Genomic DNA, 13,119 nt, shown 5'->3' with positions numbered 1-13,119 from the left:
ATCCTGACAGCTGATGCCGTCTATTACCTGTGGTACTTCTGACAGCTGATGCCCCCTGGTACCTGAGTATCCTGACAGCTGATGCCCCCTATTACCTGTGGTGCTTCTGACAGCTGATGCCCCCTGGTACCCGAGTATCCTGACAGCTGATGCCGTCTATTACCTGTGGTACTTCTGACAGCTGATGCCCCCTGGTACCTGAGTATCCTGACAGCTGATGCCCCCTATTACCTGTGGTGCTTCTGACAGCTGATGCCCCCTGGTACCCGAGTATCCTGACGGCTGATGCCCCCTATTAACTGGTACTTCTGACAGCTGATGCCCCCTGGTAGCCGAGTATCCTGACAGCTGATGCCCTCTATTACCTGTGGTACTTCTGACAGCTGATGCCCCCTGGTACCCGAGTATCCTGACAGCTGATGCCCCCTATTACCTGTGGTACTTCTGACAGCTGATGCCCCCTGGTACCTGAGTATCCTGACAGCTGATGCCCCCTATTACCTGTGGTGCTTCTGACAGCTGATGCCCCCTGGTACCCGAGTATCCAGACAGCTGATGCCGTCTATTACCTGTGGTACTTCTGACAGCTGATGCCCCCTGGTACCTGAGTATCCTGACAGCTGATGCCCCCTATTACCTGTGGTGCTTCTGACAGCTGATGCCCCCTGGTACCCGAGTATCCTGACGGCTGATGCCCCCTATTAACTGTGGTACTTCTGACAGCTGATGCCCCCTGGTACCCGAGTATCCTGACAGCTGATGCCCTCTATTACCTGTGGTACTTCTGACAGCTGATGCCCCCTGGTACCCGAGTATCCTGACAGCTAATGTCGTCTATTACCTGTGGTACTTCTGGCAGCTGATGCCCCCTGGTACTCCTAAGTATCCTGACAGCTGATGCCATCTATTACCTGTGGTACTTCTGACAGCTGATGCCCCCTGATACCCCTAAGTATCCTGACAGCTGATGCCGTCTATTACCTGTGGTACTTCTGACAGCTGATGCCCCCTGGTACCCGAGTATCCTGACAGCTGATGCCCCCTATTACCTGTGGTACTTCTGACAGCTGATGCCCCCTGGTACCCGAGTATCCTGACAGCTGATGCCCCCTATTACCTGTGGTACTTCTGACAGCTGAAGCCCCCTGGTACCCGAGTATCCTGACAGCTGATGCCCCCTATTACCTGTGGTACTTCTGACAGCTGATGCCCCCTGGTACCCGAGTATCCTGACAGCTGATGCCCCCTATTACCTGTGGTACTTCTGACAGCTAATGCCCCCTGGTACCAGAGTATCCTGACAGCTGATGTCGTCTATTACCTGTGGTACTTCTGGCAGCTGATGCCCCCTGGTAGCCCTAAGTATCCTGACAGCTGATACCCTCTATTACCTGTGGTAATTCTGACAGCTGATGCCCCCTGATACCCCTAAGTATCCTGACAGCTGATGCCGTCTATTACCTGTGGTACTTCTGACAGCTGATGCCCTCTGGTACCCGAGTATCCTGACAGCTGATGCCCTCTATTACCTGTGGTACTTCTGACAGCTGATGCCCCCTGATACCCCTAAGTATCCTGACAGCTGATGCCGTCTATTACCTGTGGTACTTCTGACAGCTGATGCCCTCTGGTACCCGAGTATCCTGACAGCTGATGCCCTCTATTACCTGTGGTACTTCTGGTAGCTGATGCCCTCTGGTACCCCAAGTATCCTGACAGCTGATGCCGTCTATTACCTGTGGTACTTCTGGTAGCTGATGCCCTCTGGTACCCCAAGTATCCTGACAGCTGATGCACTCTATTACCTGTGGTACTTCTGGTAGCTGATGTCCTCTGGTACCCCAAGTATCCTGACAGCTGATGCCGTCTATTACCTGTGGTACTTCTGACAGCTGATTCCCTCTGGTACCCGAGTATCCTGACTGCTGATGCCCCCTATTACCTGTGGTACTTCTGACAGCTGTTGCCCCCTGGTGCCCCAAGTATCCTGGTAGCTGATGCTTTTTCTTACCCCTGGTTATTTTCGAGGATGATGCCCTCTCTGACTCCTGGGCATTTCAGCTAGCAAGCTGCTCCAGCTCCTGAGTTTACCACCTGGTTCATTCTTCTGCTGATCCCTGGGTATCTCAGCTATTGCTCCATGCCTACTTCCCTACTGTTTGTCAATCTAACAATCTATATTTTTTTTCAACTGCTGAGTGTTCCATGTGCTTGACTGTTTATGCTTTTGCCAACCCTATATAAACTCATGACAAATATCACCTGTGTATCCCAGTCAACAAGTCATGCCCAGTCCCTCAGTGTATCCCAGCTAGCAATTCATGCCCAGTCCCTCTGTGTATCCCAGCTAGCAATTCATGCCCAATCCCTCTGTGTATCCCAGCTAGCAATTCATGCCCAGTCCCTCTGTGTATCCCAGCTAGCAATTCATGCCCAGTCCCTCTGTGTATCCCAGCTAGCAATTCATGCCCAGTCCCTCTGTGTATCCCAGCTAGCAATTCATGCCCAGTCCCTCTGTGTATCCTAGCAGCCCATGCCCAGTCCTTCTGTATATCCTAGCAGCTCATGCCCAGTCCCTCTGTGTAACCTAGCAGCTCATGCCCAGTCCCTCTGTGTATCCTAGCAGCTCATGCCCAATCACTCGGTGTATCCTAGCAGCTCATGCCCAGTCTTACCTGTGTGTATCCTAGCAGTTTGATGCTTTTTCTCCCAATTGCAGCCATGTATACCCTCTTAGCATGGCATTTCCTAACAGCATATGCCCATTCTGTTTCCTGGGTATCCAGATTCCCAGCTAATTAAAAGCTTATGCCCCTGGACACCCCAGCCAGCATTTTAGGATACTATTTCAGAACTTTGGATCAGATCATGCCCTTAGGTACAAACTACCCATACATTCCCTTACCACTGACTCAACTAGCTGCCAATGCTCTCTTTCCCCTGGTTTCCTAGCTGCCTATGCCCTCTCTTATCCCTGGTACCATAGCTGACTATGCTCCCTCTTACCTATGGTAATCTAGCTGGCCATGCTCTGTCTTACCCGTTACCTTAGCTGGCAATTCATGCCCTCTCTCACCCCTGGTACATTAGGTGGCTATGCCTTCTCCTATCTCTGGTACCCTAGCTGGCTATGCCCTCTCTTACTCCTTGCACCCTAGCCAGCTATGGCCTCTGTAATCCCTGGCACCTTAGCTATCTATGCCCTCTCTTACCCCTGGCACCTTAGTTGGCCATGACTTACCTTACCCCTGGTACTATAGCTAGGAATGCCCTCTGTAACCCCTGGCACCTTAGCTGGCAGGTCATGCCCCCTCTTACCACTGGTACCTTAGCTAGCTATGCTCTCTTACCCCTGGTACTATAGCTAGGAATGCCCTCTGTAACCCCTGGCACCCTAGCAGGCAGGTCATGCCCTCTCTTACCCCTGGTACCTTAACTAGCTATGCTCTTTTACCCCTGGCACTCTAGCTTGCTATGCCCTCTGTAACCCCTGGCACCCTAGCTGGCAGGTCATGTCCTCTCTTACCTCTGGCACCCTAGCTAGCTATGCTTTCTTACACTTGGCACCCTAGCTACAATGCCCTTTGTAACCTCTGGCACCCTATAGCTGGCAGGTCATGCCCTCTCTTACCCCTGGCACCCTAGCTGGCTATGCCCTCTCTTACCCTTGGTACCCTAGCTGGCTATGCCCTCTCTTACCCCTGGTACCCTAGCTGGCTATGCTCCCTTACCCCTGGGACCCTAGCTGGCTATGCTGTCTTACTCCTGGCACCCTAGCTGGCTATGCCCTCTTACCCCTGGCACCCCAGCTGGCTATGCCCTCTCCTACCCCTGGCACCCTAGCTGGCTATAATCCCTTATCCCTGGCAACCTAGCTGGCTATGCTCCCTTACCCCTGGCACCCTAGCTGGGTATACTCTCTTTCCCCTGGCACCCTAGCTAGTTATGCGCTCTCTTACCCCTGGCACCCTAGCTGGCTATGCTCCCTTACCCCTGGTACACTAGCTGGCTATGCCCTCTCTTACCCCTGGCACCCTAGCTGGCTATGCCCTCTCTTACCCCTGGCACCCTAGCTGGCTATGCCCTCTCTTACCCCTGGCACCCTAGCTGGCTATGCCCTCTTACCCCTGGCACCCTAGCTGGGTATACTCTCTTTCCCCTGGCACCCTAGCTAGTTATGCACTCTCTTACCCCTGGCACCCTAGCTGGCTATGCTCCCTTACCCCTGGCACCCTAGCTGGGTATACTCTTTCCCCTGGCACCCTAGCTAGTTATGCGCTCTCTTACCCCTGGCACCCTAGCTGGCTATGCTCCCTTACCCCTGGCACACTAGCTGGCTATGCCCTCTCTTACCCCTGGCACCCTAGCTGGCTATGCCCTCTCTTACCCCTGGCACCCTAGCTGGCTATGCCCTCTCTTACCCCTGGCACCCTAGCTGGCTATGCCCTCTTACCCCTGGCACCCTAGCTGGCTATGCTCCCTTACCCCTGGCACCCTAGCTGGCTATGCTCCCTTACCCCTGGCACCCTAGCTGGCTATGCCCTCTCTTACCCCTGGCACCCTAGCTGGCTATGCCCTCCCTTACCCCTGGCACCCTAGCTGGCTATGCTCCCTTACCCCTGGCACCCCGGCTAGTTATGCTCTCTCTTACCCCTGGCACCCTAGCTGGCAGTTCACGCCTTCTGTTGCCCCTGCACTCTCTAGCTCCCCCTCTCCTGTGTGTTGCCCCTTTGTTTTGCTCTGGCAGTCTCTTTTCTCCCTGCAGCCTCCTCCTCCTCCTCCTCCTCCTTCTCCCTCCTGATGCTGCTGGACAGCTCCTAGACTAGAAGCAGCAGGCGGGACAAACCAACCGCTGACAGGAGGGGGGAGAGCAGTCACTGGGTGGGCTGTACCACTTGGTTGCCCAGTGGCTCCTGGGTGGCAGCTCTGCACCCTGACACCTCCTGTGTGATGGCAGAGGAGCAGCAGCTGTGGGGGCAGCACCCTGGGACATCTGCACTCCCAGCAATCACAGCCCACCAGAGTGTATTTATAACATGGGCCGGGGGGAGCGAGTGCTGGATCCTAATTGGATAAATGCATGTGTAGAATTATCAGAACCACAGACAGACATTTACATTCTGACACTATTTTTATACCATCCGGTGCCTATGCGCTCGCAGATGGCAGGATCTGGGCCTATAGCCGCACACGTATGTGACACGTCTATATGTTAAATGGCGCTTGTTACCTGCTTTGTTTTACATCTAATTTACCGGATGAGAGAACTGACAAATAAAAAAGTCCTGAATTGCGCAGATTGTGGGCCGAGGCGTCTGTCTATGGGATCCGCGTACAAACCTATAATGGGAGTGGGTCACTTAAAGGGGAAGTTCACCTTGTACATTCCTCGATAAGCTTTTTGCAGGGGTCTCGCCCCCTCCAGATCTATCATTACCCAAATGGATGGATATTGGTTGTGTGATCCCCCTTTTAAAGGGATTTTCTTCTGTACATGAAGCCTTGAAGGGGTTAACACATAAGCATTTATGATCTATCCACAGGGCAGGTGATAACTGTGATCGCTGGGGGTCCAACTGCTGGGACCGATCACTAGAGGATGACCCAGAGTGTGTGAATGAACCGTTACTGAGCACGTGCGACCACCACTCCATTATCCATCTATAGTAGGTGGTCGCACATGCTCAGTAACGGTACTACACAGAGGGGACCTTCTTAAGATTAGTGGGGTCTCAGCAGCCGGACTCTCAGTTATGATCTGTCCTGCGGATAAGTGAAAATCCTTCTAAAGATCAAACCATTCCTATTTTAAAGGGAGTGTGACTGACAGTATTCACTAATCACACAGCCTTGTAGGGATATGGCCAGGGGTGTACATGTCATTAGTGCACCCTGAGTGTGGCCAAGAGGCTCGGTGCACCCACTGGCTCTCCATTTCTCTGCATCTTTCGCTGGTCATTGATGGTGCTGGCCTGCCATGCTTTCTCTGCACGCAGTGCTCATCCAGGTAATCAAGTGCTGTCAATCACCAATGATGGAGGTATGGCATGTAAAACCAACAGGGGGTACGTCCACTGAGCTTCTTAATCACACTCAGGGTGCACCAAACTCGCTAATTTGCACATTTAATTAAACCTCAATTTCTGCAGAACAGAGGCAGCAACAAGAATACTAAAGGTGTTTTCTTACAGGATGCGGGCTGACTAGGTGAGGTGGATCCTCTAAGGCCAAGGTCCGGGTAGACACATGGGCGATGGTGCAGCAGGCAGGTGTTGCACGCAGGAAACAAATAGCAGAGTTACTGGAGGCAAACTAAAAGTCATAAACGGATCCTGGAAGCCGCAGGCAGACAGCTGAAGTCCTGGAAGCTGCAGGCGGACACAAAGAGACAAACTGATATTCTTAAAGAGGTTTTGGACACCACAGGTAGAAGAGTTACTGGAGGCTGCTGACTAACGGGAGACATCCCGAAGACCACTGACAGGCAGCAAGGCCACCGGAGGCCGCAGACAAACAGGTGAAGTCCCGAAGAACACAAACAAGATGTAGAATTAGTGGAAGCCACAAACAAGTGAAGTGCTGAAGACCACTGACAGGCAGCAGAGTTAGTGGAAGCCACAAACAAGTGAAGTGCTGAAGACCACTGACAGGCAGCAGAGTTACTGGAAGCCACAATCAAGTGAAGTGCTGAAGACCACTGACAGGCAGCAGAGTTACTGGAAGCCACAAACAAGTGAAGTGCTGAAGACCACTGACAGGCAGCAGAGTTACTGGAAGCCACAATCAAGTGAAGTGCTGAAGACCACTGACAGGCAGCAGAGTTACTGGAAGCCACAAACAAATGTAGTGCTGAAGACCACTGACAGGCAGCAGAGTTACTGGAAGCCACAATCAAGTGAAGTGCTGAAGACCACTGACAGGCAGCAGAGTTACTGGAAGCCACAATCAAGTGAAGTGCTGAAGACCACTGACAGGCAGCAGAGTTACTGGAAGCCACAATCAAGTGAAGTGCTGAAGACCACTGACAGGCAGCAGAGTTACTGGAAGCCACAATCAAGTGAAGTGCTGAAGACCACTGACAGGCAGCAGAGTTACTGGAAGCTGCAGACAAGTAATTCCGGAACTGGAAACCACAGGCAACCCGGAGATGGCCTGGATCCGGAGGACAGGAACTGTGCACAAACAAACTGAAATAACTACTAGAAAGCCTTAATACAATACCAAGACACCGGTGTGAGTCTTGAGAGGTCTAGGAAATACAACGCATGGTTCACACCGGGCTACTTGCAAATCACGACGTGGAATACAAGAAAATCTAACGGACAGGGGCAGGTGCGTCACAGTGCGATTTCTAAAGCGACTACTTCCCCTACACGGCTGTGTGCTTAGCGTGTACTGTTAGTTTAGGCTGGAGACTCCCTTTACTCTGAAGCCAGACCTCGGGACCTGAGACTAGACCGCACACATCACAACATTATTCAAGAAGGGCCTGGATGCCTTTCTTGAATAATGTAATATTACAGGCTATGGGCACCAGAATCTGTGAAGGGACATTGATGCAGGGAACTAATCTGATTGCTGTATGGAGTCGGGAAGGAATTTTCCCCTATTATGAAGCTATTAATGTCTGCCCCATGGGATTTTTGCCCTTCCCTGAATCAGTATGCTAGGCCTAGGTTGAACTCAATGGACTTAAGTCTACCTTCAACCTTAAAAACTATTAAACTATGTAACGCATAATGCCTGGCACCATGATGTTGTAGGGGCCTAGCAATCGCAAGAGGTGCCCCAGATGATAACATTTGAGGGTCGACTGAGGGACTTTGCACTACCCTGGTCAGGCTTGATGTGGAGACACGAGGGTCAGCGAGTGCTCTCGTCTGCTGGCCCGGCTGTCTTCAGAAAGACCACATGGACCAGGGCTCATCCCACTGAATGCCTGCTCTCCTTTTCCCGTGTGCATAATACTACTTAGACAACACAGGGTGACGGTAAAGCAGAGTGAAATACTTTCTTCAACTACCAATATACAATAACATATAGTACCATCCTAGCAAATACACAAGATGGTGAAAATTAGAGTCTCACCCTTCCGCTGGCTCACTGGGATTAGAGAAGCTGCGACTTCGTGGCTTCCAGGTCCGGCTACCCCCACCAGTGGCACCCCACTTTTGGCGGGTACCCACAGAGAGGAGGTAATGACAAGCTTAGGAGCTAACAGTCCATTGAGGTATGTGGCCAGGTGACCTGATTGTCCCAACCTGGCTTTTCAAAACGTCTCCATGGGGCCAGGTGAACCAATTGTCCCAACCTGGCTTCTCTGAACGTCTCCATAAGGCCAGGCTTTCTGATTGTCCTAACCTGGCTTCTCCAAAAGTTTTTTAGGGTTCAGTGATGGTCAATTGAGCAGATCTGTATTCCTCCAGCTAGAGCCGTGGTCCCTTAAGCTGGCATCCTGTAGAATCTCTCAAATCTGTATTACTCTGGTTGGAGCTATGCTGCATTGGGGGCTCTCATGTAGAGTCTCTCTGGAAACAGAGGCAGATCCCCTTTTATAATTCACAACTGTCCTTCAGGCCAGCATTCACAGGTCAGGGGGAAGATAGGATGAGGTCATCTTTTATTGTTAGAGTATTCAATCAATCTGCATAGTTTGTCCTTTACTATTTGCAGGTCAACAAGCTTAATAGACTAACAAGCTTCATTACAACGGGTAATCAACATATTAGCAAACTTCAATTGTTCAATTTCCCTGCGGCCCTGTCTTCCAAGGATAGTAGCACAATAAGTTGCAACAAACATCAATTCAAGACTCATCGTTCTGGCTCATATGAAGAATTGCTTAGGTCTCTTGAACCACTGAAGAAAAACACATCTGACCCAATCAAGAATAAATGCCGTGTCGTCACAGAGTATCTGCCTCTAAATGCCGACTATGTAATGGGATGTACCTGGTGAGAGACCTCCAATGTTTGATATACGTTTGCACTAAAAAGACTTATGGAAAACGTTTGACTTATCAGACTGCATAGTCATATGAAAAGTTCTGCTCATTTCTGTTTCCCATCCTCACCATGCTTCATCTGCAGGTAATTGGAAACGTCCTTGTTTACATTCCAAGGTCTAAACAAATAGAAACTGAGCAACAATAGTATCACTGATACAATGTAGCAAACTATCAAGACTGGAGATAAAGAAATATACTGATGATGTGCTTAGCTCACAGAGGATTCTCTAAAATGCAGGCAAACCTTCAGCAGTGACAACTATCAGGTCTGCACAGTTTTGTCTGGAGTGAACTGATCTATCTATCTATCTATCTATCTATCTATCTATTAAAGGAACTAATAAAATATAGAAAACTGTCAAGGCTGGGAAGATTTGGGCTGATTATGTGTTAAGCTCATAAATGATTGGCTAGACTAGAAAGCATTTGTTACAAATCTACAGCTCTGAGAAGTATGAGGTATGTACTGTGCTTTTTAAGCAAGAATTTTCCCATCCGTTGATACAAAAAGTGTAATAGAGAGTAACTTTGTGACTGTTATTCCCACAATGGCCATTTGATGTTTCAAATTTTTTGCACCATTTCTGCACTCATTAAGTAAAATGGGTTATTCGGAAGAAATGCAGCGTGAAAATGTCATTTTGGGAACATAGCATAAAACAAATACTGAACTGTCCCCATGAACCCAACAGCGGTTGGTCCATGTAGTGGTCCCCAATGTGACAAACACTTTACACCTCCCCCACAACAACAGAGTAGCAGGATGGGTGGGTCTCCGTGTACCCGCAGAGCATATCCTGAGAGTATGACCATCCAGCAGCAGTGAAATTACACGTTAATAGACTTAAAAGTTGCATTGATCAGTTTACAAAGAGTCTATTATCTGTGTTCAAGCCCAAGTTAGGCTACTTTCACACTAGCGTTTTCTGCAATCCATCACAATGCGTCATTTTGCAGAAAAAACGCATCCTGCAAAAGTGCTTGCAGGATGCGTTTTTTCCCCATAGACTTGCATTGACGACGCATTTGCGACGGATTGCCACACGTCGCATCCGTCGAGCGACGGATGCGTCGGGCTTCTGCGGACCATCGGGAGCAAAAAACGCTACATGTAATGTTTTTTGCTCCTGACGGACCGCTTTTTCCGACCGCGCATGCGCGGCCGGAACTCCGCGCCCACCTCCCCGCACCTTACAATGGGGCAGCGGATGCGCCGGAGAAATGCATCCGCTGCCTCCATTGTGCAGTACGTTAAACGCTAGCGTCGGAATCTCTCCCCGACGCATTGCGACGGGGAGATTCCGACGCTAGTGTGAAAGTAGCCTAAGTAAACTCTGAGTTCATTCCCCCCTTAGGATATGTTCACATGTCCAGTAATTATCAGTTAGAATGGATCCAGCAGCAATCCATTAAGAAAAAGGTTGTTCAGGCAAATCTTTTTGTCCAGCTAAAAAAATGATTTCAACTGGATCTTTTTTTTTTTTTTTTTATATTGAAGTCTATGGAAAACTGATCTGTAAACAGTCATGGCTTATTAATGGATCTGTTTTCCATACATGTCAATGCACAGCGCCACACACTGTATAGTGGCCATTTTGGGTACTGCAGCACAGTTCCTATTAAAATGAATGTGATCCGAGACGCAGTAACTGGAAAAACTGTAAAACATAAAGAGGTTTTCAGTCTATGGACGTTTACAGATATTCAAATTCAATGAGAAGCAGAAATCTTTAAAATATAAATTGTTTTTAGGGCTCAGGCATTGTAAATACTGTTTTCTTTTTTTCTAGTGCTTTGCCCTTTAAGGCTATGTTCACACAGAATTTTTTGAGGCGAGCACAAACTACACATTTTTTTCTAGTGGAATCTGCATCAGGAAACACATTTTTTTTAGAGAGTATTTCTTTTTTTCAAGCAGTTTTGAAATGTTTTTTTTTCTCTGAAGCCTTTTGATTGGACAGGGCCAAGGTGGAGCAGATTCCATTATCTTTCCACCTGGTATTTTTGAGAGAAAAAAAATCCTCATGAACGATAAAGTGGATTTCTAATTTAAATAAAAGCATTTTTTGAAAAGTTTTTTTTAAGAGGATCCACTAAAAATAAATAAATAAAACACCTTCAGAAACTCAATGTGAACATAATCTAAGTTAAAAACAAATGCATGAAGAAACATCCACATTTTTAAAAAGGTGAAAAAATTCTATTATTTTTTGCATTAACTTTTTTTAAGTATTTTTTAATTACTGGTGTTTTTCAAGTTCTACTGAAAATTCTAAATGAAAAATACCGGATTAAAAAAAAAAAACAAAACAAAGCATGCTGATCTTTCTGAAAAACAAAAAAATGCTACTAACCCTTTGAAAAAAAGAACCATAAAGACCTAAAAGTTCTATTTCTGTTGTGAATATGACTCGATAGGGCTCAGATACGGCCCTTTCTTTCCTGTACGATACATTTTGTTTGTCAGCTAATTGGGCGCGGTCCTTGGGAACACGCCTTGAAAGAAGATAGGCCACACCCCTTTGGCCAACAACAGATTTCTATACAAAGAAGGAGGAGGTCATATTTCAGGAACGGAGAGGAGCAGGAAGAAAAGAAAAATAATGCGGGATTCTGTAAAGGACCATAAAAGAAATAAATGCTGAAATTTCGAAATAAGTCACGATCAAAACTGTTCAAAACTATCAATAACCCTGGATCAAACCTTTGGGTGACGTTTGTACAAATTCCGCCCTATTAACAATCTGGATCACTGCATCGTTAAAATCTTTCCAGGCCCCCCAGTTCTTGGTGTGCACATGGCCCCTTTAAAGCTCCCTCCTTTTTTTGAGAAAAGATGAAATCCCAGAAGAGCCATTAAGAAAGCGGCTCAGACGTCCATGTCTTTCCTATCATAATGGACAATCCTGACACTTATGCTTCTACTGTTTGCGAGTTCAACCGAGTGTGAAAAGAAATCGGCAAAACTACAGAGTTTTGCTTCACCGATCCCGCGGCTCGCCCTCCAGAGGGCAAAAATTAACCCAATAATTTCCAAAGCCTACCAATCCTTATTGTCAAACAGCCAGACTGACGCGTTTTGTCCGATTTCTGATACAAACGAATGCGAAATGTCATTTATTCTCTATAGAATCAAATAACGACTTATTCCTACAGTTTAACGCAACGGACTGGATTATTGTGGACACGTTTTTTGTTTCCATTGCTGCATTCAGAAAGCCGTGGTGGTGTTTTTTTCATGGCAAAATGGCTCTGAGCGTTACATTTTTTCTAGAGCAAGTTTATATCATCATTATTTTGTGGTACATTTAATTTATTGAATAACTAATTAATACACCCATTAAATAACGGTTTATCACACGGGCCAGCAAGACGTTAGGGAGATACAGGACTCAGCAATGCCCACAAACATACCACACTTACACATAGTAGGGAGGTTAGAAAAGTTATATTCTTGTACATAGGGGCAGTATTATAGTAGTTATATTCTTGTATATAGAGGCAGTATTATAGTAGTTATATTCTTGTACATAGGGGCAGTATTATAGTAGTTATATTCTTGTACATAGGGGCAGTATTATAGTAGTTATATTCTTGTACATAGGGGGCAGTATTATAGTAGTTATATTCTTGTATATAGGGGCAGTATTATAGTAGTTATATTCTTGTACATAGGAGCAGTATTATAGTAGTTATATTCTTGTACATAGGAGCAGTATTATAGTAGTTATATTCTTGTACATAGAGGGCAGTATTATAGTAGTTATATTCTTGTACATAGGGGGCAGTATTATAGTAGTTATATTCTTGTACATAGGGGGCAGTATTATAGTAGTTATATTCTTGTACATAGGGGGCAGTATTATAGTAGTTATATTCTTGTACATAGGGGCAGTATTATAGTAGTTATATTCTTGTATATAGAGGCAGTATTATAGTAGTTATATTCTTGTACATAGGAGCAGTATTATAGTAGTTATATTCTTGTACATAGGGGCAGTATTATAGTAGTTATATTCTTGTACATAGGGGGCAGTATTATAGTAGTTATATTCTTGTACATAGGGGGCAGTATTATAGTAGTTATATTCTTGTACATAGGGGCAGTATTA

Source organism: Ranitomeya imitator, chromosome 7 (assembly GCF_032444005.1).
Source record: "Ranitomeya imitator isolate aRanImi1 chromosome 7, aRanImi1.pri, whole genome shotgun sequence".
Lineage (NCBI taxonomy): Eukaryota > Metazoa > Chordata > Amphibia > Anura > Dendrobatidae > Ranitomeya > Ranitomeya imitator.
Note: the sequence above shows the minus strand (reverse complement) of the source record.